The sequence below is a fragment of the Mesocricetus auratus genome, unplaced genomic scaffold, assembly GCF_017639785.1.
Source record: "Mesocricetus auratus isolate SY011 unplaced genomic scaffold, BCM_Maur_2.0 Super-Scaffold_100024, whole genome shotgun sequence".
Classification (NCBI taxonomy): Eukaryota; Metazoa; Chordata; class Mammalia; order Rodentia; family Cricetidae; genus Mesocricetus; species Mesocricetus auratus.
The window spans coordinates 29,302,692-29,330,394 of NW_024429205.1; the positions used below are offsets into that span (position 1 = coordinate 29,302,692).

Genomic DNA, 27,703 nt, shown 5'->3' on the forward strand with positions numbered 1-27,703 from the left:
ACATCTGAGTTAAATCCACAGCATCCATATAAAAAGTCAGGCATGATGGCAAGAGCACTGGGGAGGTGAGGCAGGAGGATTCCTGGGACTCCCTGGCCAGCTGGTCTAGCTTAACTAGTGAGCTTCAAGGCAATGAGAAAGGCCATATCAGAAGTAGACAGCATCCCAGAGAATGACACTTGAGCTGAGGTTATTATCTGTGTGTACACACCGGTGTACACCACACACACACACACACACACACACACACTATACATGCATATACATGTTTTTTAAAAGACTATGATGCTCATGGGGCTGGAGATACAGCCCACTGATAAACTGATTGCTGGGAATGTATGAAGACTTGAGTTTTATCTCCAGGACCAAACAAAAAAGACTTTGGTTTCTAAAGAGAGCAAACTATGAAGCATCCCTTTTTGTGGTGCTGTTCCAGGAATTAATAGGTCTTCTGTGGGTGTTTTATGTGTATTGCAGTGGCTTGGGTTGTGTGCTATAATGAAATGAGTTGGTTCAGAACCCCGGTCCTTGCTATCTCAAGCCACACTACCCTCTCACCACTTACTGTCTTGAAGGGCTCCGTAGAAAATGATGAAGAAATTGAAGAGTGATGTAAACACACTGCCAAGTGGACCTTGGACCTTAGCCCTGGCCCCAGTGATCTGGGCTGCATTTAGTGAACAGTGGGGTCTCCATGGCTCAGAAACCTGTGCACCCCAGACCCAAAACAGCAGGGTGGCCAGCTTGTCCCTTTCCTTCTCTCAAGGACCAAGACTTTAACACACAAATATATAAGTAATTAAGATCCTCTCCAATCAAACAAAAACAAAAACAAAAACAGGACAAGCTGAAGCTCCCTCCCCAGTGGCTTGACCCACTGGCCTGAGCCCTCCTTCGGTGGTCTTAGCCTGCTCTTGTTGACACATCCCAAGACAGGACCCTCCTGTAATGAGGGAGCCAGCCCCAAGCCCACTGTTAATCCTGGGGCCTGGGGAGTACTCCAAATGAGAACAGAAGGAAAACTAGGAGAGTCAATGCCATTAGTTTGTTTAAAGTCTCCTCTTCACCTCAAGAGTGTCCCTTCACCTCCCACTAGCTGTGAGCCCAGCCACAGAGCAAGGGGGAGGGGGGAGGGACACAGAAGGAGTCGCCTGGAAAAGACACATCCTAGATTTTGATTTTATTATTAAGTTGTGTCTCGTCAATGGCTCCCAGTTCAACGCCTGTTTATAATTCAAGCTGATTAAATGTTTAAAAGTAGGGAGGGAGGGAGGGACAGAAGCAAGGATGGGGAGGAGGGAATTCAGGAAGGAGGGGTATCCAATGATTCCTCTGGAGAGTTCTTATCTATTCAGGTAGAAGTTTTGATGATTGTTGGTTGCACGCCAGAACTCTTCATGTGGCAGCAACCATATATTTATGTGATCAACCTGACAGAAATGAACGTGCATTTCAAATGAGTCTCAAAAGGGAGGCGCCCTCAGAAACAGCCACCCAGCCACATGGTCAGGAGAACTCTGTAGCTTAGGGTCTGAGATGCTGCACATCAGTAAATGGCTGTGGGGGGGGGTCCCCAAGTGTTACTTTCTCAAATGGTCAGGTTAATAGAGGGACTTTCTTGTATTAATTTGGAAATACTCTACTTGTGCTATCTAGAAACATGCCCAAGCCATTCCTGAGAAGCTATCCCCTGCTCAGTCTTTAATTCCATTTGGTCTGAAACAGAAAGGAAGGCAACCCAGGGCTGTGCTTCCCCAGGGAGCCTCCGGTGTCGCTGAAAGAGAGTGCACGCTGACTCTGTGGTGTGCTTTCAGTAACTTCCTAGCACTGACTAGCCCTGATATGAACTTTTCTCCTTTCCGTTCTCTTTCCCGCTAGGCTGTTAGAATGCCACCAATTGCCCTGACCTTGAAGGAACGGCCTTTCACATATGGTCCACTAGGTTCCAACAACTGTGGAGTTAAAGTCAAAACATTGCAGTCAGCAGTCTGGGGCCTTCCAGACCCATCATCCTCAAAGGACCCAGGAGCTACTCCAAACGGCTGTCAGCGTCTTTCCAGCCATGGGGAGTGGAGGTGAGGTTGTCTGAGAATACCCATCGACTGCCGATTCTATTCAATGCATCGTCCTTAATCCAAATCCCTGCCCTAAAATATCTGCCAAGCATGTCATTCTTCACAAAGGAGCTGGGATGCAGACGGTGGTGAGCGTGAGGACAGGACGTGTGAAAGGCCCGGGCGTGGGCTTTCCCATCCTCGCCGGAGGTCCACTGAGCATCACTGCAGATTTGGGCTGAGCACCACAACCACATTGTTCCTGTAAAGAAAAAGCGGCGGTTCCCCCTGACTGGCCCTTCCCCGCTCCGAATGTCTGCGACCAACAGCTCCAAGGACTCTAATTGCCGCCGCCTATTAGAAATAATGAGAGTAACATGGCAGAAGCCAAGGGTAAAGCGACATCTTGCAACATGAAAGGTTAGTATCAACATATACAAAGGGCACATCAGCTGGTGGCTCATTACGACCGACTAGCCCACAGGGAACACGCCACTCCCCCAAGAGGCTTTCTCAGGCTGTGACAGCAAAAGTTACAAAAGATAAGGGCCAGCCTGTGGAACGCCCTCGACTAATGAGAGCTGAAAATCGTTTGAAATATCCCGATGACCTCACAGATGGGGATGCTGATTTACGATGGCTACAGGAGGCTTCTCTCTTGTCCGACAGCTTTGCCGAGGTGTAACTAACAGGCCGTGAAGGTGTCTCCATCTTCCCTGACATGGTCTGTGCCTTGGGCAAAGCAAACATTAAAGTTAAGTGCCGGTCAATGCATCAGTCGGAATTTCGTTTCTGGACACGTTTTGAGGAAAGGGGACCTGGAGGGAGGCGTTCCTCTGCTGCAGGGGTGTTCGTGAGAATTTGTAGGACTGATCGCATGACTGCGCTGGGGGTGAGCCAACAGCAAATTGAGGTCTTGAACATTTGACAGAGCAAGCCCGCTGCTCTGTGGGGGAAACTCTATAGAACTTCGTGTGCAATTAAGTTTCCCAGGCGTCTATACATCAATCACGCAATGCCTGTGTATATGGCACAACGGAAGAATTCCCACCACAACAGAGTATGTCTGTAAACACCGGTGAGCTGTCCCGGAAATACTCACGTGGTTGAATGCTTGGTCGCCAGCTGGTGCTACTATTTTAGGAGTCTGTAGGAGGTGGAGCTTTGCTGGAAGATGCAGGTCATCGGGGTTTAGTTTGGTAGCGATGGCCCGTCCCGTCTAGTCCTCTGCTTCCTGATCTACCAGACATCAGAGCAAGCTGCCTTAGACACCTACTACCATGAAGACACTACGCTCTCCCACATCCACAAGCATGGAGGCGTCTGCCAACATACCTTCGCCACTGTGACAGACTGTGTCACCTCAGACAATAAATAAATAAACCCTTCCTTTCCGAGCTGCTTCCTATCAAGGCAAGTACAATACAGCACAAAGATGAATAAAGGGTGCGTTTTGCAAGATGGTGTTTAGTATTAGTCACTTAGCTTGTAAATACTTTTGTAGGAGCAAATGAAGATGACTGGCAAGCAACTACAAACACGGGCCCGGTGCTAGCTGTAATGATGAAGGCTGGACATGAATTGCATGAGTGGGGATACAATAGAAAGGCTAAAGTAAAAATTAACAGGTTAAATTCACTAACCGATCAGGACCCAGCAAAGCATTTTAAGGGCCAGAATTCTGGCCCAAATCTACTATACACCAAAACATAAATATATACACATATACGTACATACACACACATATATTCTTTGAACAGACTCCTATGAGTTTATTGGGCATTAGATTCCGTCATTTCCTTGGTTTAGGCCAACCTTACTCTATGTATCTTGATTGAAGAGGCAAACAAATCCAAACCGTTACTATTTCTCTTAATGTAAAGTCCTACCCTGAAAAGGAAAAATCTTTTTATAAGAATAAATTATTTACTGAAACAGCCCCAATATTAAACTTTTATTTCTGATACACACTAAGGTCTGTGTGACCATTCCTGCTAGGACAACTCACTGTTCCCCACGTGGTGACTTGAGGACTCGGCCGCTTCTGTTTTGAGACTGTCACCATCTTCTGCATGGACCCTCAGGGTTACTTCAGTGGAAGACAAGAATGCACAAGGCAGGTGCATGGAGGGCTCAGCCACTCCAGCCAGCAACAGTCACCCAGCTCACAGTCAACTGACGTGACTCACATCTGCACTTGGATGCACGTGGAGTCACCTTTGAGCAATGTTTCCCAACAGTACGCTACACGATCAAAGAAAAGTAGGAATTACTAAATGACAAACTGCCTCTGACACAGTTTGGTTTTCATATGCTTCACCATTAAGACTGATCTGAGTCAACGGAATGCAACAGATTCCTGCAGCACTGCATTTCAGTAAGAGCATCAAGAGCAGCGCCTTGACGTTTCCGAGTGGCTGTTCATGTGCACGGCTCATTCATTTTTATGCCAAAGCAATCTCAGACCCCAAACGAACAACGTCCTCTGGACTAGCTAAAGCCCTAGTGTTCGTGTTGCCTGATGTGGTACTGAGCATTGCTTTGTAACACACTTCCAAATTAAGTATATATCCAGAAATTAAAACAACATAAACATTTTAGACGGTAGATGAGGGCAGAGACATGATAGGCGGTAATAACTGAGCCTTTGAAGTTTTTGTTTTCAACGAACAAATGTATAAGAAGAAGAAAGGAGAGACAGGGAGGAGCAAAGAGAAGACTGTCAGGGCTTCTGAAGAGTTGTCTCCAACTTTCACCGCCAGTGATTAAGCAATCATGAGACTGATGGTAGTTTAGAATTAGTATCAAACACCCCAATCCCTCCTCCTCTGACCTAAATAGAGAGAGATAGCACATGTGTGGATTCAAAAGTGTTGTACTGTTCAAATAGCAACACTGGTCAACTTCTCCCTTGGTTTCTACACAATCCCTAGCAAACTTCCTACAGGTGCTTCTGTGAAAACTGGCAAACTGATTGTAAGATTTATGTAGAAAATCAAAGAACCAAGACTAGTCAAAATAATTTGAATAAAGAATGCCATTGAAGAACTTCTGAACGTCAGTGATTACTATTAGGCAACAGAAAATCAGACTGTGTGGTGTTATTTGACAAGCATATACATTGTTGGGGCAGAGCAGAGCTCAGAAATAAGCCAACTGACTTTTAACAAAGACAACAGTGCAATTCAATGTGCAAAGAAAAGCCTGCTAGTGATTTATAAAATGAAATTTGATATATAACATAAAAGAACACAGTTATGCATATTTTAGATATCAATACTGCTGATTATTATATGCAAGTCAACTCAAAATGTAGTCAACAGTTTAGAGTGAATTCCCAAACTGAAACGTCTGAAGAAAAATGTCTGAGACTTGGGACAGGCAAAGATTCCTCAAACATGGCATCAAGAGCACCATCTATGAGAGAGAAAAAAAAGTGATGGGACTTTTTCAAACTTTAAAAACTTTTGCTTTTTAAAGGGTATCCAATAAAAAAGTAAAAAAGAGAATGACTTGTTGAACGGCATGAAGATTTGAGATCAGATCTAATTACTCATGTGAATTATTCAACTAAAGACATGACCAAGGCCTTGCTCCTGCACCCTCCAGCAGAGAAGTGAGTGCCAAGGGCCTCCAGTCAGCCTCTTCCTCTTCCAGTCCCCGGGCCCTCCAGGAGGCAGAGGGGGGGGAGGGAGAGAGTGGGGGAGAGAGGGAGGGAGGGAGAGAGAGGAACATGAAGGCAGAACAAAACATCCAACAGCTAATACCAATTCTCCTCAAAGTGTTCTACACAATAGAAGCAGAAGAGTCAATACCAAATTATTTTTATGAGGCTTCAATTACCTTGGTACCCAAACCACACAAAGACACAACTAAGAAAGAGAACTTCAGACCAATATCCCTCATAAACATTGATGCAAAAATAATCAATAAAATATTGGCAAATCGAATCCAAGAATATGTCAGAAAAATCATTCACCATGATCAAGCAGTCTTCATCCCAGGGATGCAGGGATGGTTCAACATATGAAAATCCACAAACACCACATGATCATCTCACTAGATACTGAAAGAGCCTTCGACAAAATCCAACACCCCTTCATGATAAAGGTCTTGGAGAGATCAGGGATAACAGGAACATACCTAAACATAATAAAAGTAATATACAGCAAACCAACAGCCAACATAAAACTAAATGGAGAGAAACTCAATATGATTCCTGTCTCCATTTCTCTTCAATATTGTACTTGAAGTTCTAGCTAGAGCAATGAGACAACAAAAAGAGATCAAGGGGATACAAATTGGAAAAGAAGTCAAACTTTCACTATTTGCAGATGATATGATAGTTTACATAAGTGACCCTAAAATCTCTACCAGGGAAATCCTACAGCTGATAAACACCTTCAGCAAAGTGTCAGGATACAAGATCAACTAAAAAAAAAATCAGTAGCCCTACTATATACAGACGATAAAAGGGCTGAGAAAGAAATCAGAGAAGCATCACCCTTTACAATTGCCACAAATAGCATAAAATACCTTGGGGTAGCACTAACCAAACAAGTGAAAGACCTGTATCACAAGAACTTTGAGTCTTTAAAGAAAGAAATTAAAGAAGATACCAGAAAATGGAAACATCTCCCATGCTCTTGGATAGGTAGAATCAACGTAATAAAAATGGCAATCTTGCCAAAAGCAATCTATAGATTCAGTACAATCTCCATCAAAATCCAGGCAAAATTCTTTATAGACCATGAAAGAACAATTCTCAACTTTATATGGAGAAAAAAAAAGACCCAGGATAGCCATAACAACCCTGTACAATAAAGGAACATCAGGAGGCAGCATCGTCCCTGATTCACGCACTGTCATAGAGCTATAGTCCTGAAAACAGCTTGTTATTAGCACAAAAATAGACAGGTAGATCAATTAAATCGAATTGAAGACCCTGATATTAACCCACACACCTATGAACACCTGATTTTTGACAAAGAAGCTAAAATTATACAATGGAAAAAGAAAGCATCTTCAACAAATGGTGCTGGCATAACTGGAGGCTGACATGTAGAAGACTCCAGATAGATCCATATCTATCGCCATGAACAAAACTTAAGTCCAAATGGATCAAAGACCTCAACATAAATCCAGCCACACTGAACCTCTTAGAAGAGAAGATAGGTGGTACCCTCAAATGAATTAGTACAGGAGACCGCTTCCTGAACATAATACCAGTAGCACAGACACTGAAATTGACAATTAATAAATGGAGCCTCCTGAAACTGAGAAGCTTTTGTAAGGCAAAGGACACAGTCAACAAAACAAAATGGCAGCCCACAGAATGGGAAAAGATATTCACCAACATCACATCTGACAGAGGGTTGATTTGTAAAATACACAAAGAACTCAAGAAGCTAGTCACCAAAACACCATATAATCCAATTAAAAAGTGGGGTACAGAACTAAATAGGGAATTCTCAATAGAGGAATCTAAAATGGCTGAGAGCCTCATAAGAAAGTACTCAACATCCTTAGTCATCAGGGAAATGCAAATCAAAACAACTCTGAGATACCATCTTACTCCTGTCAGAATGGCTAAAATCAAAAACACCAATGACAGTTTATGCTGGAGAGGATATGGAGAAAGGGGCACACTCCTCCACTGCTGATGGGAGTGCAAACTCCTACAGCCACTTTGGAAATCAGTATGGAGGTTCCTCAGGAAAATGGGAATCAGTTTACCACAAGATCCAGCAATTCCACTCTTAGGCATATACCCAAAAGATACACATTCACACAAAAAGGACATCTGTTCAACCATGTTCATAGCAGCATTATTTGTAATAGCCAGAACCTGGAAGCAACCTAGATGCCCCTCAACTGAAGAATGGATGAAGAAAATGTGGTGCATTTACACAATGGAGTACTACTCAGCGGAAAAAAAAACAATGAATCTTGAGATTTGCAGGCAAATGGATGGCACTAGAAGAAAAACCATTCTAAGTGAGGTAACCCAGTCACAGAAAGACAAACACGGTATGTACTCACTCATATATGGATATTAGACATAGAGAAAAGGATTACCAGCCTACAATCCACACCTCCAGAAAAGCTAGGAAACAAGGAGACCGAAGGAGAGACATACACAGTCCCCCAGTGAAGCAGAAAGGGACAAGAGCTCCTGAGCAAATGGGGAGTATAGGGGAGGGGAGAGAGGAGGAGAAAGAGGAGGGAAGAAGAGGAGGGGGTGGAGAACATGAGGGATCTGGAAGACAGAGTGGGGGGAGGAATAGAGGAGAACAAGGAAAGAGACTCATCAATAGAGGAGCCACTATGGGTTTAAAGAGAAACCTGGCACTTGGGAATTGTACAGAGATTTACAAGGGTGGCCCCAACTAGGACCCTAAGCAATAGTGGAGAGGCTACCTTAAATGCTCTTCCCCTATAATGAGAATGATGACTACCTTAAATGCCATCCTAGAGCCTTCATCCAGTAGCTGATGGATGCATAAGCAGAGACCCACAGCCAAGGACTGAATCAAATCATAGCTAACCTTAGATGAATGAGAGTAACACACAGGTGCATCTGGGGTGGTAAGGCTCTGGTTCTTGGTCTCGGTGATGTTTGCAAAGGAACATTTCCTTCTGGGAAACACCTTTTACTGTAGACTTATTACCTGAGCATTGTCTACACTCATTTTGTATCACACACACACACACACACACACACACACACACACACACACGGAAAGAGGGGGAAGGGGGAGGGAGAGAATCCATGCTAAAATCTCAACTTCTTAGTCATTTATCATTTGCATGTGATACTTCAGGTGTCTATTTATTCTGAACTATATAAAGTGTCATAGACTTGAGTACCACATTGTGCTACAAAACCGTAACATCAAGCCTTCCTGCACATCTGTATTTTCCAGTCTGCTACCTAAGCTCTCTCTGTGTTCCCTGTTCTGTTCCCTTCCTATTCTCCAGAAACAGCCATTCTCTCTTCTGCCATACCAGCTTCCCCAGTCTCTACAAGTGAATGAGAACAGGGGGTGTTTGTCTTTAGTGACTGGCTTATTTCACTTCAAGTGATGGCCCCCAGTTCCTTCTGTGGTGCTAAAATAACAGGAGTTTTGTTCTTTTTATGCCTGAATAATATTCCATGGCATGTATGTACATTTTCTTTACCCTCTCATAAGGTGTAAGGTCAGGAAAATGGATTCAGCTGTTCCAAAGAACAAGTTCCAGCATGGAAATGGTTTCATGAAGATTTTATAGTTACAGACGAAACAGAAGGAATTCACAGGTCAAGGCAGTGATGGGAACCCAGGCAGGCAGTTCCAGGAAGTGGGAAACCTATTCCATGAGCCACCTGCTGCCTACGGACATCTGTAACTGTAGAATGTCATGGTCTGCTAGGTCAGGGTATTCCAAAAGGCTTTCCCTGAGAGTTCCAAGGCTGCTAGGTCACACACAGAGGTGGACAGTGAGTGACTGACTGTCAAGGAGACCCCAGAAAGCCACTGGAATTGTGACTCTGGATTTGAAACATTCCAAACCTCCACAACCAGATTTATGAAGACTTGCAGTCTTCTGGGGAGGATTTACTACATTTTAGCTAATGTATGGGTGGGCATGTATGTACCACCGCGGTATGTGGAGATCAAATCACAAGTTGAAGGAGTCAGTCCTCTCCTTCAGTAGTGGGGGTGCTGGGGATTGAACTCAGGTCTTCAGGCTTGGAGACAAGTACCTTTACCAAGTGACCTTCTCACCCTTCCCTGGCAGTCTTTAACATGTGGCTTCTCTGGGAACTCCAATCACCGCTCTTACCTAGTCTTCCTGGTGTTTCCCAGGCTCACCTCGGCCTTTTATGTAACTTCCTTCGGAGACACATCTTCTGAACTCAATTGACTGAAATTTTTGGCACCTTTACATCCCCTGTGAGCAACCATATGTCTTTTTTTCTAGCATGAATATATGTTATTAAAATTTATTAGATTCATTGGCACTCTTAAATCTCAGGAAGATTTTTGTTTTAATTTTGAGAAAAGGAAAGGAATACTGTAAAAACTGGAGTGAACATTTTCATTCTTTGTGATGACATGGTTCCAAAGAGGCCCCCAAAATTCAGGTGACACACTATCTTCAGAAATCTGGTGGCTCAGTTAGGAGAGCGCTTGCCTAGCATACATGCGGTCCTGGGTTAGGGCCCCAGCATTGCATAAGCCAGGCATGAGTCTATGTCCAACTCTCAGGAGGGGGCAGCAGGAGGATAAGGAACGGGAATGCAAGGCCATCCTGAGCTACACAGTGAGTTCGCAGCCGGCTTCAGTCATGTGCGACCCTGAAACAAAGAAATCAATGAAATTTTGCTCTGGCCAGCATTGGAGCAGGTGTGGGATAAGTCCAGGGTTAGGGGCACAGTGGATCCTTATGATTTTAATTGATAAATGGACCACAGAGGAGAAATGTAGGGTATAAATGTAGGATGCATATGTAGGATATAAAAGAGATAAAAGGTGTGAATAAGTTGCTATGCAGATCACTTTGTAAAATTCTAAATTTATTTTCGTGAGCATTAGAGCAATATACTACAAAATTCATTTAAAAAAATACCATCTGGGGGCTAGAGGGATGGCTCAATGGCTAAGAACACTGATTGCTCTCCTGGAGGACCCAGGTTCAATTCCCAGCACCCACATGGCAGCTCACAACAGTCTATAACTCTAGTTCCAGGGCATCCAACAGCCTCACACAGATGTCCGTGCAAGCAAGATACCAAGATACATAGAAATAAAAATAAATTTTAAAAAATCGTTTAACCTAAAAAAAAATCTGTCTTAGAAACCCATGCCCAGGAGATGTATAGGAATAGTCTAGTGTTTTTTTGTTTGTTTGTTTGTTTGTTTTTCGAGACAGGGTTTCTCTGTGGCTTTGGAGGCTGTCCTGGAACTCACTCTGTAGACCAGGCTGGCCTCGAACTCACAGAGATCCGCCTGGCTCTGCCTCCCGAGTGCTGGGATTAAAGGTGTGCGCCACCAACGCCTGGCTTAAAAAATGCTTCCTTAAGTAGAGATGTTCATAGCATTAAATATCAGTGACTATTAAAATGATAATTGTGAAATCTATAAACCCAAAGAACATTTTATATATTTTAAAATACAACACATGGGATAAAGAGGATATTAACTTTCACACACTGATTACTGCCCTGTACAATATCACAAGCACATTGACAAGACATCAAAATGAACACAGGTTATGTAAGGTACGATTACAAGCGGACGTGTTTCCCTTCTCTCAAATGTGTTCCAAGATGGCTTCTGACAGATAGGAGACACTGGCTTTCCCCATCTTTCCTGCTTGGCAAAAGTGAAAACCCTGAGCATTTTACATAAAACGCGAGGAGGGGAAAGAGAGAGAAGGCAGAGCCACCCGGAAATCCACGGGAGAGAAAAGGCAGAGCCACCTGCAGATCCACGGGAGAGAAGGCAGAGCCACCTGCAGATCCACGGGGTGACTTCATAGCGTGCTCCAAGGATTTTCCTTTTTGCCTCGTATATTTCAGACCTGGAACTGAAGAAGCAAAGTGCCCCCAAATACCAACAGCCACGGGAAAAAAAAACAGAACGGGACACAGTCGTGGTGGTTTACACCTTTAATCTCAGCACTTGGGAGGCAGAGTAGGGCAGATTCCCATGACTCCAGGCCAGAGATAGACAGTGTGACTGTGCCTCAAAAAGAAATCTTTTTTAAAATACCCCAAAATTTCTCCTCACAGGCATAAGCATCAGGGAAGGGGGAAGCTAGAAAGAACAACAAAAAAAAAACCCTTTGAGAACATTTAGAGCAGCATTTGTTCAACATGTGGGTCTCCACCCTTGGGGGAGTCAAACATCGCTTTCACCGGCATCACTAAGACCATCCCGCATCCCACATATCAGATACTCACATTAAGATTCATAGCAGTAGCAAATGTGCAGTTATAAAGCAGCAGAAGTAAGGTTATGGTGGGGAGGGGTGTAACCGCAACATGAGCAACTGTACTAAAGGGGGGCAGCTCTGGGAAGGTTGAGAACCGCCGACTTGGACAACGGCCCTAAGCGCCAGTCAACAGCACAGAAAACGCATGACCCGCTCTCACTCACACAGGGAAGAGCTAGTGTAGCCTCAGCTCCCAGCCTCGCCAGGCTGGGTCAAGACTCCTCAAAACCCCAGCAGGGTGCTAAAAGAGAAAACTAACTGAGTACCACCCGTCGCCAAGAGCAATGGCACGAGGGATCCTCGCGGCTGTCTCTGCCTCCCCAGCACCAGGACTGTCCGGCCACCGTTCTCCGCTCTTAACCTGAGTCCTAGGGATAGAACCCAGGCAGCACTGCTCGCTGCTGAGCCAACTCCCCGCCCTCCGGAATCGCTTTGCAGTCCGGCTTCTGTTTTATGAATGAAAACTCTGGATCGGTGCCTTGTCTCTGTCAGAACTTTGTGGGAGCATCAGGAAGAGTGAGCCGTGCTGAAGTCAGGAGGGGAAGCAGTGCCTGTGGACTTGGGCAGAGGCAGACAGGGGTCCTTGGTCCCCATTGGGCTGAGGATGATCCGTTAGTGGTCACCCAGTACTGCTGTGCATGAAGACAGTCTGAGTGCCTCCCGGGATGAAGTCGCAGCTGGAATCCAGTGCTGTTTTTTTAACCCTAACAAGATCTGTTATTAAATGTGACTGAAGCTAAACCCTACTCCTTTTCCACCCAGCCTCACTAATGGGGATCAAAGGTCATCTCAGCCCTCACCACAGGCTCCTGGGGCTCTGGCTTTTGTTCCCTGGGCCTCATAGTGAGGATGGACAAACAGCTTATTGGCCCCTGGAAACACACAAGAAACCAGCAAACCGTGATGTTTAACAAGCAGCCCCTCCAAGAGCAGCCAACTGAACCACTTCAAGAGATTTCCAGCTCTGTGTCCACACAGAGAACCATGAAGATGAGAAATGGAATCGTTTAACTCCTTGTGTGACACAGACTGCTTCCTTTGCTAACACAACGTGTGAACAAAGCTGCGTCTCATTGAGAAACAACTCTCCTCCCACAGACAGGCGTGGAGCAGAAGGGGGCATTTCCGAGGACCAGAGCATCTTGTACAATTTTTGCGCCACACTGATCCCTGGTCTTTTCATAAACACTTCTTTTGTGTTGTGTTCTAGCAGCAGAACCTATTTTGACAGGCAGCAAATATTTCTCACTTGCTCCTTGGCAATTAGTGATGTAAATATATATGTTATATATAGATGCATTCCACAGCCATGTACACCAATACCAGAACAGCAAGACTTTAGCAGCCCAAGTTAACATTTTGTTTGTTTGAGATGTGCACACTTCTCTGAAGAAATGTCAGTGGGTCAGGCCAAGTGTCATGTTTATTGATGTCTGAGGATAGTGAATTTGGGTAGGGAACCTTTCAAACAAATGTGTGCATGACTCAGGATGTTGATTTAAACTTTGAAGTGCCTCAATATACACCCAATAGGAAGCCAGAGCTTGGCTTAATCAGCAGCTCCACTGTTGGGAGGCCCTGCTGGTCAGGTGCTCCAGTCTGTCTTAGCCTGGCAGCTTTCTCTAAGCTCGGAAAGATGAGGAAAGCCCACCCCTTACCCCCAGTGAGAATCCCTGCCCTTTACCTGCCCTTTCCAGAATGTCTCTAGGCCCCGAGGACTGACCTTATCTCAAAACTGTCTCTAATCCTGGGTGGATGCCTGACTTATCTCTAGCGTGACCCTTGGCACAGTTTCCTGCTGGAAGCCTTTCCCCTGCTGCACATATAGTAACTAGAACTTGTTTTTAGAAGCCTTGCTATAGGACCATGTTGCCACTGACCCAGCCTTATGATAGGAACATGCCACTTAATGCAAATCAGGGTTTGTCCCCAGGCCTAGCAATCCTACAGATTTGCAAATCAGGGTTTGTCCCCAGGCCTAGCAATCCTACAGATTCCCTATACTCTGGAATAAAGCTGAGTGATTCACCAGAGTGCTATCACCATGGAACCCGCAGATGTCTGAACCCTGTTCTCCACAGATGTCTGCTCCCTCTTCCCCCATGGACCAATGCAGCCACTGATCCTGAGGAAGACTCAGAACACTCCGCTTGCCCATGTGATCCCATTGCCGCTGTCTCTGCCCAGGAGTACACTCTGGAGAGCAGACAGCACCAGAACCACATGTCTGTCCCATGTCTAGAATTAGTGGCCTGAAAACCTGGATGCCTAATGGACCTTTTCAAAAAAACAAAAAACCCTACTATGTCATCTAGTAAATATGATTCCCTGATTACACCTCCCCAAACCTCCCCAAAGACGCCATAAGAATGTGGCAGGGAGAGGAAAGTACTGATAGGCATGTAAACACTCCTGCTGTGTTGGGGCTACTGACCACAACAGTTGTCTTTTTACAAAATAGCTTTATCAATACAGACTACATACTCTGGAATTCACTGTTGAAAGTTCACAACCAGTGTCTGAGAATTTTCACACCACTGGACAGCCACTGCCAGGATGACCATTAAAACTGTGTCATCCTTAAACACAGGCCACACTTCCCAGCAGGACATTCCTCCCCACCGCACACCCAGCCACTCACTGTAAGTTCACTGAGATACACGTATGAATGTATGAGTCTTCCCGGCTCCCGTCTTTTACATCTTAAAGGTTCGTCACCACTGAGTTTCTTCCTGTTGCAGCACAGCTGTCTAATGAGTACACTGCTACTGTACACTGTTTACCCACTCATCAGTTAACGGGTATTCAAGTTGTTTCTGTCTTGGGGTTATGATGCTTAATGCTGAAATAAACATTCATATATAAAGTTTGGGCTTTCTTAAATGAGGGGCACATCTCAGACTGAGAAAGTTCACGTTCTTTCAGATCTTTTCCTGTAATATTCCAAGGCCCAGGTCAGAACCTGCCAGCAGCTGAGGAACTGTCAACCACATTTCTTCTAAGGAATAGCCAAGGTCCGCAGCCCCTCAAAGTACAGCAATAGAGAAATGCAACTCTAAATTTGAAATACAAATACTCAGATGGGTTGCGATAGTCACAGGCTACAAAAAAAATCTAATTTTCCTCTCAAAAGGGAAACTGTGCATGCTGTATTTCCCAGAGAAATCTGTCTAACTCTGGAGCTGTCTGAAAACTCTCAAAACTTCATGCTTCCAAGGAAAACAAACTGCAAATGAAAGTCGACTAGGTTCCTCTTATTTCTGAGATTCATTTCTACACCCCCAGCCATCAATATCCGTGACGTTGTCCAAACAACCAGGCAACAGTGAGAAGAGACTTCTCAGAACAGGTAGGAAATGTGGAACCCATCACTCCAGAAGGATACCGGCCATTTCTAAGTTTGTGGTTCGCCTCACTGTTTAAGGCAGAAGTTATTAGGCACTGATGTTGCATGGGTTTTCTAAATGTTCTGCATTTGTCAAACACACAGCCAGATTTGGGCCGTGTCAGGAGAAACATGCATGACAGCGTTCTACAAAGCTAAGTTCTAATATGTGGAGGAGAAAGTTGCAGCCGTGTGGGGCCAGAACCATCCCCCTCCCCGTGTTAAAGCTGTCAGCTTGTGTTCCCTTCTATAGGAAACAGGGCGCAGGTCCCTTCTGCAGGGCACAGGTCCCTTCTGCAGGAAACCCAGCCATAAAGGCCCAAGCCTCCACAAAGCATCTCTGGAAGGCAGGACTATCTCTTGTCTCTTTGCCTACCTGCTTTTTCTTGTGTGTCAAATGCTAGTCTTATACCATTCAAAACCTTGTTCAAAGCCCCTCATTTCTAAAGAGCTGTCCCCTTGAACCTGCTTTCTTCGTTAACCATGTGGACCTCTTTGTAGTATCTCTCATTGACATCACTATGTCCCTTATACTGGAAAGCTGCAGACATCAAATTTGGGGCCCCCAGGAAGCAATGTGCAGCATGGGCTGCCTTCCCCCCACTCCAGCTGTCCATCTCTTCATCTCACTTTGCTTTGTCCATCCGCATTTGCTTTAATTCATCTAGCTTTACTCATTTCTTGGGTTCCTTGGGGGCCAGAATTTTTTTCTATGTAAGCCTAAGTTTGCCTTCTAGAACATGTCCTTTGTGAATAACTAGAGCTGTCTTATTCCATGCTAGAGTCCAAAGCTGACATTTACTCCTTCTCTTGTATTGAAAGCAAACAAGAAAGACTCTTTCTTTGTAATGTGTACAACTCAAAATCATTGCTCTCTGTACTACATGAAAAATCAGATAACCAGAAAGATTATGCAGTACTTGCTACCTACATAGTAAGGCAAAGTCAAGACTTAAACTCAGGCCAAACCCTGTAACTGTGTAGAATATAGAATCATGTGTAACAGTTTGTTGTGTTCTAACTTATTGTTGGAGTATGACCAGAAAATAGTAGTAAAGGACTCAATAAAATTCTGGAGGCAAAACTATCAGAAACTGAGCTTGCAACATTGGTAAAAATAGTTTTCACAAGACATTAAAGAGATGCTAAATGGATCTATCTGAGAAAGAAAAGACAGACCTCTTAAGTGATGAAAACAGAGTTTGGGGTAAACAGAACACTAGAAGTATCTCCATGTTTTTATTTACAAATTTGGATAATGGGAAAGAATGGATAGTCACGTGGTTTGGTTATACAGGTCCAGGGCAGACTAATTCAACTGCAGAACCATCATCATCATTCTGGACTGCCCCCTTGGGCATCAACAATGATAGCCCTATGATTATCTCCAACCCCAAGTGCTCTGGGGAAAAAATGGGTAGACAGTTTGGGACTTTTCAAGCCAGAGTTGTAATCTATGTTGACTGAGAATCTTCACACAAGCTCTCTTTCATGCTGAAACTATCCATCATATGATGTAGCAATATAACTGGGTACATCTTCCCTCTAGACCACCAATTATTCCAGAAGCATGCCAATATTTCAAAAATATTTCACAAATGCCCCTTCTCTTCCCCCCCCCAAAGTGCAGATTCAATTCCAATGAAAAGCTACCCAGAATATCTGAGGTTATCGGTCAGTGGTTCTCACATTTACACAAAGAGCAGAGACTTCACAGTAAAGCACTCTTAGAAAGGGATAAGAATCAAGGGATAGCATAAAATTGAAGTAATGAAAGTGGCCGCTGCATGGGCAGAGACATAGATGAGTGCCCCACAGGCAAGTTAAAGAACTAGAAACGGAGAAAGAGAGGCAGAGGCGTGTTAGGGCAGCAGATGACCACTCTGAAGGCAACTGAGAAAACAAGAAGTCCCCAACATGAATGGTTGTTCATACACAAGTAATATTCAGGCCCACTAACAGCAGAGAGACACTCAGTAAGGCAATAAGTAAGTGGATGACATTTTTCACCCACTGGATTGGCAAAAATCAAGACGCATGACAGCATTTGTGATTCCACTGGAAATTTCAGATACTGCTAATTTTCCAAGCAGAAGAGGTCGAATATTCATTTACTTGTTGCCTAACAATCTCACCCCAGAGGCACTCTTGTGTCTGTGCACAAGATTTAGGTAAATCTGTACTGCTAGGAGAAGCTCGTGCTAAGTTACTTTAATACCAAGGCTCCCGGAAACCCAGCTTAGAATGCCATCCGCTGCTAGGGGGCTAGAGAAGAGATACTAAGAGGAAAGCCATCCGCCCAGTGATGGAGATGGAGATCCCTGGAGGGAAGGCTCGCAAGCACCGCTGTGGCTCCTGGGCCCCTTCGTTTATTTGCATATATCAACTGTGGCATGAGAATTTAAACAGTGGAGGAAATCACATGTCCAGACTCCTCTGAGAACACAGAAAGAATTACCCCCGTTACCCGTGACTCTCCTTGGGCTCACAGATTCCCCAACACAGAACGTGAGGGGCAGTGCCAGCAACAGGACCGTGCATACCCTGTGCTAATTAAATTAAGCAGCTGAGGAATTCAGAGAGTTAACTGCTTTGTAATTTCCTGGCAGAGTCAGAAGCCAAACCAGAGTCCTTAAACATTCTCTCCTGATACCAATCCTGGGCATGTCTTTGCCCAGCAGATAAAGAAGTTTCCATTTTCCCTTGTTTTTGTGTCACCAAGATCTGGCATGGAACCTAGCAAAATGCTAGTCCCCAGAGTATCTGCCTACTGAATATTAATGGCGTTCCTGATGGCTTCATCACAAGATTTCTCCACAAGGGTTTTAAAAAAAGCCTTAGTGGCACTGCCAGAAGTCACATGTGTGGAAATCCAGAAGGAGAGATCTGTGAGAAGAAAAAGTGGGAATCCCTGAGTACTGGACCACATTTGACAACAGGTCCCAGCAGGACGGCCTCGAGTGACTGGCTTCTTTAGCTAAAGGTGCAGATGCAGGAGAAGGGAGCCAGGCCCAGTGACTCTGTCTTTGTTGCCTCCCAGCAGAGCTGCAGAATTCACAGAGCGTGCCGTCTCTCTCCCTTACATCTGTATAGGAGGGCTGCAGGGCTCTCATCAGGATGCTAAGTCTCTGATCCCAGTTTCCAGATCATTTCATGAACTGTATCCGGAGCCTGAGGTTTCCCAAACGTCCTTGGAGATATCATTGCTCTTCCTTCCTCTCTTGGTATTTCTAGACCTTCCCTGCCACCGAGATAATGAGCTAGGACAGCAGTGGTAGGGATCTGTGACTGCCTCCCTGAGCAAATCCTGTCTGGAAGAAGCTCTGGATTCTTAGCCTAGGGCTAAGGTGTCACTTGTATTTTCTGAGATATTTGCCCAAGGTGAGCAAAGTCTGGATGACAGCATCTGTTGGGGACTACTGGATCACACTGTGAACTCTGAGTTTACACTTGCATTGATTAAATAAAATTAGCCTTTCGTCAGGAGGCTGAGTGAACACCTAGCTGACAGAAAGTCATCATGGAGCATCAGAGGGCATCAGGAAGAGAAGAGAGACGCACAGGAAGTAGTAGGGAGGGGTTTGGAGTGGTGCAGCTTGTTTGTTTGTTTGTTTTGTTTTGACAGAGTGGAAGGATGGGCTTTTTCAGAACTGCCAGCAAGGAGAGGTTAGCCAGTTGCTACTCACCCTCTCTGAGCTAGCAGGTTTTCACCCCAGCCTTTGACTCTTGAGTCTTACTTATAACTAGAGCGACAGAGATTTAGTTAAAGTTACCTTTAGTGGCAGCAGCATAGCCAGTTGCCTGCAGGAACAGAATTGTGCCAAGGCTGTGACATAAGTGATAGGGCTGCTGCCAGGGAAGCAGGCCAGTAACTGTGGAGCACTTGCTAGCTCAAAAAGCAGTAGATTGTAGACTTGAGAGATGGCTCGGAGATTAAGAGCGCTGGTTGCTCTTCCAGAGGTCCTGAGTTCAATTTCTAGCACCCACATGGTGACTTACAACCATCTGTAATGAGATCTGATGCCCTCTTCTGGCCTGCAGGTGTACATGCAGATACAGCACTCATATACATAAAATAAGCTTAAAAATTATAGAGTAAGGCAAAGCCACTGTGCCAAAGATAAAACAACAGGTATCCATAAAACATCCATCATCTTTCTTCTTCTTTGTAGGATGCAACAAAGGGGAGGGGGAACAAAGTAAGGTCTGTCTCCTCCATCTTTTTATTTACTTCCGGTTCTTTTGATACAGAGTCTCAGTGTAACCCAGGCTGCCCTTGAACCCATGAAGTAGCTGAAGATAACATTGAACTCCTGATCCTCTCACTTCTACCTCCCAAGTGCTGGGCCTACAGAAGTGTGCCGCAACTCCGAGTTCCTCTGTGTTTTTGTTTGTTTGTTTGCTTTTAACACAGGGGTTATTGCAGATAAATTAGTTTTCCAGATACATGAAGGCTGAGTTACCCTCTATTATTTTATTATTAGCCAATGACCATCAACTGAGTACTATCACTGCCTTCATGATCATAAACAAATATTTGAACACAGGAACTATATTAAATGTCTGTTGTCATCTAAGGACACTGTCCTGAGTGATGCAGAAAGCACAGATTTAAATTCTTTTTGATTGACATCATAACCATAACAAAAGCATCTAAATATTTTTTAAAGAATATGGAACCAAGGCGTAATTCCTCTGTTTGAGAAATTAAGGTGTAAATGGCCAACATGTCAAGGTTTGAGGTCTCTGAAGTAATCATGTGTCTTGCCTTAAATACATTCTCAAAGCATGTTGCCTAGTAAGTATTTCTATTATACAGAGTTATTCTTCATGATCTGTTCTGAGGGACAAAATTTTTAAGTGAAAAGTAAAAATGTATACTTCTTAATTTGCTTCTAAACCAAATGAACAAAAAACTAGGGTAGGACCGGGGAGCTGGCTCAGTGGTTAAAGTGTTTGCCATGGAGGCATAAGAACCTGAGTTCACCCCTCCAGAACCCATATTTTACAAAATGCTGCATGCACTGGCCTGCACTTGTAATACTAGTACTGGAGTTGGAGATGGAAGATGCCAATCTAGCTGAATCAGCAAGATCGAGATGCAGAGAGAGCCCTTATGTCAAAAATAAAGGTCAGAGCTACTGAGGGAGATATGTGACATGGATGTCTGACCTCCACATGTACACACACACACACACACACACACACACACACGCATGCATACACACACATACACATATACACACCACATACATACATACACATACATACACACACATATACACGTGCACACACGTGCATGCACACATACACACACACCGCATACACACAACACACATGCGAGCTGCATGAAAATAAACAATCCATTGACGTTCAAGGTGCTTGTGTGCTTCAAAAACAATTTACCACTGTGTACAAAGTCACTTGTGTTTAGGAGTTTGCATTTAGACTCGGGCAATTACCAAAGTGTTTTTTTTTTTCCACATAGCCTTGCAGAGGGACATTAGGAAGAATGCAGGGCCTGTTGAGGGTGGGAGAGGGATAAAAAGGGTCAAAAAGTGAAATCAAAAGTATTAAATACATGTATGAAAATTTCAAAGATCAAAATGTAGTCATCAAAAAAATGACAAAGGGGAAAAAAGAGCACAGAGCATCCAACATGTATGAAGAGCAGTGTATGAGCAACAGGTACTACACAAGCAGATTAGCTTGCATCTCTCCACCCCCAGGAAGGCCATGACTCCTCCAGCGTGTCAGGCAATCATTGTGAAAGTGAAAACAATCCAAGTCTCACTCCCCTTTGGGGAACAGACAGCTCTGATGGAAAGCCACTGCCAGAAAGTCTCACCCAAGGGCTTAATTCGCTTCCGAGGGTGGGTCCCAGTCACTCCAGCCTGCCTGGGTGTTAGCACCGGCAAACTGCCACAGGGATGCTTTAGACAAATTGTAGGGCTTGGAGCTGCCTTCCCATCAGACAGGGCGCTACACCCCGTGTCTCTCACCCTTGCAGAGAAAGATTTCTACATCACTGAGTCAACCTAGTGCAAGAAGCCAGGAGGGGAGCATTCTCACGGTTGGGACCTCCTCAGTGAGCCTTGTCCTCTCAGGACGGTCACAGCACTGGATGAGGGAGGCCATTCCAAGTAGATCTTAGCAGGATGGACAGCCAGTGTGAGTGACGGGACCCCTCCCGTTGGAAGTGCTTTTTCATTGTCTAAGGAAAGCTAAGTCTGAGAACTGTCCGGCAGACAGAGCTGAGAAGAGAGACTGAGAGAGAGAGAGAGAGAGTCAGAGAGAGAGACAGAGAGACAGAGACCGAGAGAGAGAGAGACAGAGAGAGAGACAGAGACAGAGAGAGACAGAGACCGAGAGAGAGAGACAGAGACAGAGAGACAGAGACAGAGAGAGAGAGACAGAGACACACACACAGAGAGAGAGAGAGAGAGAGAGAGGAGAGAGGTTGGAAGGCAGGAGGATACTATGGATGACACTACCAAATCTCAAGTCTTGCTGGCATCCTGAGGTGAAGGCTGTTTGCGTTGGTGTTTCAGTAGCAGATATGGGTGGCCAGGGAGCATTTGCTGGTGGTGGCAATGAAGGCATGCATAGGAATCTAGCAATCTGAAGCATTCGCAGTAATGGACTATGTGGTAACTGGTCACCCTAATAGCCTAGTTTAACTGAAGTGATAGACACCAAAAATTCAAGGGAAGAAGGACTTATTTCCATGGTTCAGAGGGCTCATCTGAGAACCACATAAATATCTCTATATCCTCAGAAAGATGGGGATCCAGGGCTGTCATCTTTGATGGAGGAATAGCTATGAGGTATCACTGTCTTTTTTTTAAAGATCTATTTATTTATATGGATGGATGTTTGCCTGTGAGTATGTCTGTGCACCAAATGTGTGCTTGGTGCCCACAGAGGTCAAAAATGGGCCTCAGACTCGCTGGAGTTACAATGGCTAGGTGGGTGCTGGGACTCAAACAAGGGTCCTCTGCTAGAACAGCAAGGCTGTTAACCAGTGAGCCGTCTCTCTAGTCCCGGGTACCTGTGACTCTAATGTTCTGAGCCTGGAGTTCACCAGTCACGGCAAGGACAGCATTTCTTCTAGCATCTCCGAACAATGCAGGAAGTGAATGTGGTTAAGCCTTTGATGTTCCAGAACTCCTCTTCTGTTACCCGGAAAGCCTGGGATCCGGGAGGCTGCCACACAAACAAGAGCGTAAAGGTCACGAGGTCTGCCCCACCCAGCTGCAGGGCACCAGCATCTGTGGCAGAGTTCTGAACAAATCCTGGGACTGTTTATAACTGAAAAGAACAAAAGGAGTTTATCAGTCTCCATCCCCACGCGCTTCTGCTCCAGTCTGACACACCTCCCAGCAGGCCTCCGGGCCCCAGGCAGACAGCCACCGCCCCACTGAACCGTCTGCGTGCCCGCTGCCCGCAGTGCAATGCCCGAGAAAGGCCCAGCTGAGGCGGACCATCGATGGATCACCGACGCGGGCCTGTCCCAGGCAGCGCCCTGCCCCAGCAGGCCCGAGCTCCCTGGCCACTGGAGTCCCGGGTGTGGCCCCTCCTCTCCCGAGTCGGCTGAGCCAACCCAAGTGCAGACAGGACCAGCTCTATGGCCTCTCCAAGACCGGAAAGAGGACCGATGCAGAAGGCAGGCAAAGGTCTTCTCAGCTGGGTAATTAAAAAAGAAAAAGTTTTGAGACCTTGAAAAGAAACCTTGTTGAAAAACCAAACAAAACAGGAAAAGCCAGAAAAGCCCAGCCCTGCCTCTACCCGTCTCCCCCACCACACTCTGGCTTCCCTTCTCTTGGGGAAGGGAACATTTTCAATTTCCTGTTTCCTTAGCGCACTCTGTTCCTGACAGTAGAGAGAGGTTCCTAACTGGTCTGGGCCCAGCAGGTAGGCTCTGTCCTGCCCATTGGGGAAGGGTGTTAACCGAGAGAGAAGCCACGCCCATGAGGGCCAGGGGCTCCTTCTTGCCCCCTCCTGGCAGAAGTACAAACACACCAAAGCTTAATCAAAATGGGGCTTTAACAGAGGATGCTGGAAAACACATACACACAGTCACACACACACACACACACACAGTCACACACACACATACATACACACAGTAACACACACACAGTCACACACATACACACAGTCACACACACATACACACACAGAGTCACACACATACACACACACAGTCACACACATACACACAGTCACACACACACAGCCACACACATACACACAGTCACACACACATACACACACAGAATCACACACACATACACATATACACACACATACACATATACACACACATACACACACATACACACATACACACCACACACACCACACACAGTCACACACACACACATATACACACTACACATACACACACACACATACATACACCGGCTCACACACATACACACACTACACATACACACACACATGCACACACACTCACACATACACACACACACACACACACAATACCACAAGGACAATCCTTTTTCTGTCTCTTCATTTTCTTCAGTTCAGATGAGTTTTTTCTGGTCATCTTCCCCCACCACCCGGCCTCCACTCCCGCATAAGACACACATCCTTCTTAGAACAAACCGAGGAAGGCGTCCAATTAGCCAGGAGTCTGTCCCATGTCCAATCCTGAACCAACCACCAAAGGGAATGGGTACAATGCCTGCCTGTGGGCAAAGCCACAGAGTCACAGAGTTTGTAGCCCCTTCATAATCACAAAGAAAGGGACTAGGGAGTAGTTCTCATCCCCCAGAAAAATAGATGTTTCTGTTAAGTTAATGATGATGATTGGTCTTAACCCAAAGGAATATTTCCAGTGAATCCAACTTCATGAACTAAGACTGAGGACAGAGAACCTTGCGGAGTCCGCAGATCACAGAAGAGGGCGCCACCTTCTTTGCCTTGCTTCTGCGTTTAGGCTTAATTCAACTTGAAAGGACTCTTGGTCTTATGCAAAGGAGCAAGGGAAAGTCTGTTCGTTCCGTGGGTAATAAATAACCTCTCGCTATGAGAAATGTGACGCTTGACTCCACCGAGCCTCTTGACAACCGCAATCTGACACTACAGAAGCTTTTCTTGTGAGACCACAGATATTGCAGCAACTTCCCTTTTCAGACGACTCCAGCTAATGGCTTTCTGTGCTATTAGTGGAACACAGCCAGGCGATCTTTGATTTGTGGTTGCTTGATTGGGCACCGAAAGGAGAAGCTATTTCCTTGCAAGGGGATAAATTGTCTGGGAATTCTTCTGAGTGATATCATTACTGTGGAGTCAGAGGGAACATCAATTTTCCTGATGCTGGGAATGTTTTTACAGAGAGGAGAGGGGGTCTTTTTGAGTCGTGTCACAGCTTAGCAGGTGAAACCACACAACCTTAGGCAAACTGCCAGTCTTCAGCCTGGGCTGAGCTCATGGGATGTGTGTTGTGGGTGGGTGGGTGTGTGTCCGTGGGGAGTGGGGTTCGGCCTGGGCTGAGCTCATGGGATGTGTGCTGTGGGTGGGTGGGTGTCCGTGGGGAGTGGGGTTCAGCCTCCCACTTTTCGTCTCTCACGGCTTGGAACTCATGGGTCAGGCCAGCTGGCTGTCAAGCTCCCAGGGATCCCCATGCCTCGGCTTCCCATGTCACAACACTAGGATCACAGGTCCCTGGATTCTAGACATCTGAATTCAAGTCTTCAACTTGTAAGGCAAATGCTTTACTACTGAGCCTTCTCCTCAACCCTCTGCCTATGAATTGTGAATTCATTCCAGTCACTGTGGACCATGGCAGAGGGAGAGAAGGCACAAAATATGCTTCACTAACAGAGGGAAGACAGCATTTCGTATGAACAGCCATGTGCTCTGGTCCCATTTCAGAAGACGTTGGCACCATCTGCTCCAAAGGAAATAAGCATACAGTTCATCACTGTGATGGATGTCCCGCAGGTCAGCGTAAAGACAGCAGCAGGACAGCGTTCGTTTGGGTGCTGGAAACCCATCTTTCTGTGGAAAGCCTAACAACCAAAGGTTATCCAGGCTTGGGAGGGACTTTTTCTCTTTAGTGAGCTTTTTCTTTCAGAATAATTTGAGATTTGCAGGAAGTTTGCTGATGCAGCTCAGAGAAATCCTGTGCTCCTCCATTCTGCTGATGTTCACAGCCTTCAGAATGGAAAAGTAGATGTTGACACAGATGTTACTGAGACTTCCTGTTGATGTCCCCAGATGCTCATACTCTTTAGGTCACAGCTTCTCCTTAGTGTCTGCCAGTCTGTGACAGTCTGACTCTCCCCGTTTGACACAGTCTTCTGATTTTAAAGGGCACTGGTCCAGAATTTGGTAGGGCATTCCTCAGTCGGTTTGGTCCTGATGCTGTTACACATCAGGGATTGTGAGTTTTTTCTGGAAGAGGTGCCTAGAACAGATAGCTTTTAGGAAATGGGTAGTTCCGAACCTACCAACTTGCCTTAAAACCAAATCCCACTTTGTCTGTTCCAGCCTGTTTTTAATGATGTCATATGCTGGTTTTGTGGTGAATTTTCCTAATTCAGGTTTCCACATTCTTTACACACACACACACACACACAGGCATCTGTAGCAGCCAGAGGCAGATGCCGAGAAGCTGGTGGCTCCTTTTAGAGGACTGAGCATGTCCATTTTGCTTCCTACCTATGGTGTCCCCAGCACCAAGGCTCAGCATCAGCCCATGGTGTTCTGCTGAAGCTGAATTTTCTACATGTCTATCATACTGCTTTCATGATGGAAAGTGACCCAGATGATCTCCCGAGTCAAGTAAAATGATGGAAAAGCAAAAGACGTGACAGCTGAGTCTCAGGGAGACGTCATTCTCCTAGAGATGCGGGATGGTTCGGAGGTGCCCTGAGACCCGCCTGTGAGGTCATGGAGCATGCCTTTCACTTCTGTTTGGCAACTGACTGGACAGACATGACCCAGGGGATGCTGGCTGATCGGAGAGTAAATAATTGAAGGGCTAGGACAGTGAAAACGCCCCCTCACCTTGGCTTCCCTCTAAGGCTCTCCTAAGCTCTACACGGTCCCTCCTGGGGCACAGTCGCTCACCGAGGGCCACATAGTTCTCCCTAGCCTAAACAGAGGTCTTCAGCTCTGCAAATCCCCACCGAGAAGCACGTGTGAGGCATGGGAAGAGCCTTTTTGGCTTTTCCTCTTCCCTGAGCACCCCGTCTGAGTTCCACCCCCCCCCCACTCCATCCCTTACTTTGCTTGAAGATAGTAAGTATTCCCTTAGTTGTCCAGGCTGGTCTGAACTTCTAGGCTCTGGCGATTCTCCTGCCTCAGCCTCCCCAGCCAGAGATTACAGGCTCATAGACTATGCCCAGCTACCAATGCTGTCACGGAATCTAGAATCCGCTGGCACAGAGATCAGAATTCTACACCCCATTCTTCCTCTTCTCAGATGGTAATAATAGCCCCCACTTCCTCCCAGTGCCCTAGCTGTAGGGTCCTCACAAGCATGGAGATGACTATGGCACATTTCCAAGCACCCACTAACGTGATTATCTCAGCCAAGAGCACTCAGGACAAAGGAAGATAAGTGAGTTCTGGGCCAGGGAAGTAGGGGGAAGGGGGGAGACCTGGTGGTCCTGGTTCCAATGCTGTTGGCACCAGGAAATGACTTAACCCCTCTCTTATCAGCAATCATATCTGAGGCCTCCTTACTCCCCTCCTGGTCTCTGAGCTGTGTAAACATAACCAAGACAGCAGAGTACCTCGCTTGTTCTCTTCTCCCACAAGTCTCCGCCAAGTCCTCCTCATCTGTCACGGAGCCTCAGCTTGCTCTCTGTACACACATCACCTTTTCAGGGGCTGGTCACACCACGCTCCTACTCCCGACACACGGGTGCTGCAGACAATGCACTCCTGTGTGACCACGGGACCCACTAGAATGCTTCTTTTCCTGATACTTGATGCAGGGAGGGCAAGAGGGCCTGGAAGGACTCGGGAGAGACCATCTGGGCCTTGAAGCTTGAGAGGACACCGAGTCCCCAAACCCCATTGGCACGTGCAGCTCCCCAATCTTTGTCTTGACCTTGCACATCTAAAGATTGCTCCTGGGCATTCTTTATCTGGAGTAGGGTGGAGCTTAGGATGTCTGTTCCTTCCACAAAAGTGATCTTTCATCGAGACGCCAGAAAATAGGACAGACAAGGACAGGGAGGGGAAGGACGCAGTCGTTATGACGGAGACCTTGCTGGTGTAAGAACAGAAGCAAAGACTCTCC

The 27,703-nt window shown here is 45.8% G+C and overlaps 1 long non-coding RNA gene across 2 annotated transcripts; it reads right to left on the reverse strand.

Moving 5' to 3' along the window:
• Positions 1-2,441: 2,441 nt before the first annotated feature.
• LOC121133850 lies at positions 2,442-26,802 on the reverse strand. Of its 2 annotated transcripts, XR_005870862.1 has the most exons (5): positions 26,681-26,802; positions 22,472-22,626; positions 19,194-19,455; positions 3,157-3,293; positions 2,442-2,786 (listed from the first exon to the last, which is right to left on the reverse strand). It is a non-coding gene; the product is annotated as an uncharacterized LOC121133850 (long non-coding RNA). The 2 variants fall into 2 exon arrangements; XR_005870863.1 differs by lacking the exon at positions 19,194-19,455.
• Between the last annotated feature and the right edge of the window lie 901 nt (positions 26,803-27,703).